Source organism: Frankliniella occidentalis, unplaced genomic scaffold (assembly GCF_000697945.3).
Source record: "Frankliniella occidentalis isolate FOCC.00 unplaced genomic scaffold, Focc_3.1 Scaffold1389, whole genome shotgun sequence".
In the NCBI taxonomy this organism is placed as follows: domain Eukaryota; kingdom Metazoa; phylum Arthropoda; class Insecta; order Thysanoptera; family Thripidae; genus Frankliniella; species Frankliniella occidentalis.
Window position 1 is genome coordinate 7,289 of NW_026268491.1, and position 1,693 is coordinate 8,981.

Below are 1,693 nucleotides of genomic sequence, written 5' to 3' on the forward strand. Positions count from 1 at the left end.
CCCCCCCGACGGCGCGGGCCGGGAGGCAATTAACAGGCGCAACGCTGCGCATTTGTCTTGGCGGTGCCCTGGCGGTGCCGCCACAGGCCGCCCCGCGGCGCCATTACAATAATAATGCAGATTCGGCTTCGCGAGCGCGCCGCCGCCGCTGCTTTTGCAGTTGTTGGAGCATCGTGGAATAACCTGTGTGCATCAGTGTATCAGAGCGTACCACACTGCAGTGTTGCGGGGCTGCATCGATCGCATGTACCCCTCCCGGACCGCATGGACCGAGGGAGTAGGCAGACCCGCAACACTGCAGCGTCCGCTGAGATGCTCCTACGTGTACCCGGGTGTTTCATAAAATACACAGGTGCGGGCGGGTTTGCCTACACAAGGGGCTATGGCGCCTAACGGGCAGAGCGGGTGGCCGAACCCGCCCGCACCTGTGTCTTTTGTGAAACACCCGGTACGTATTCCAACCCAATCTCATCTGGGATGAGCCTCCAGCCTCAAAGAGGTACCACCACGCTGAGGTGCGTCGGCGTCGGCCCGGCTCCCGCAAGCGACTTTGCGGTCCTCACCCTCACCTCTCACCTCTGGCCCAGCCTCCTACGGCGAGTGGAGCGACACACGAGTCAACTTTCCTCTGAACGCGCGTGTGGAGAGTGCCACGGCAGTGCCACGCGACTGGCGCACGCGGTCGGTAGTGTCGCAACGCCCCGCCCCACCTCGCCGCCACTCCCTGCTTCGACACTTCATACCACTAGACAGACACAGCCTGGCCGGCCTGGGGAGGGAAAGCAATACCGGTCCCAAGTGCTGTCCACGTAGTGTTCGCAAGTGAAATTGTCTCCACTTTCTGCTGCTGAGGCCGGGTCCATGAGAGCAGGAATCCCGTTTCGCCTTGCTGAACACGGGTGTCCTGGTGAACTAAAGAAGTGCTCAGCTAGAATATGACCTTACGCAAGTGTCACCAATCTTTAACAGATCTGAACCAGAATACATAATAGTAGTCAAAGGTGTCAGCAAGGAAGTGAGACAGGAAAATAGTTTATTTTTCAGGAGACATCATAATCAAAGACAAGATTGATGATAAGCCGCTCCAAACCTTGTTGCCAACTTCCCTTCGCCTCACTGGCAACTCAGTTCGGCTGGCAGCGGGCACGCCAAAGGTTTGGTGAGGCCTTAGGCATTATGTGCCATTTTGGAAGAGTGCCTCACGCATCTTCACTTTTTCGGTTGGAGATCTTTTCCTCCTAAGCTGTTTTGCTGTTTACCGAGTGCTCATTATGCACGCGAGCTCGCGTAAAACCAAATGTCATTTTCTTTTCCTCGTGGTCTGAAAATATCCATGCCTCTCCTCTGCGCACGTGCGCGCACGTGTGGTTTTAGCGTCTTCCGTGCGTACCGATCCACCTGCAGTGGAACCGGGTGGGGCCCCATCGCGCCCATCAGGAGCACGTAACTGCAATGCGAATCGCCATGGGACGGTTACGAGCGCCGTGACCGGTGTCATCCTTGTCGCTCACGGGGGAGGCTGGCCGCCGCCCCACCGTCTCTAGCCGGCGCGTGGGAGCGAGAGAGAGGACTCGGTCCCGAGGCCGCTAAATGCACTGCAGCTGGCGTTGTGTTGTGTGTCTTTGTTGTCGTGTGTGTCGCACGCACGCACACACACACACACACACAGCGACAAGGAGCGAAAGGAATGTGC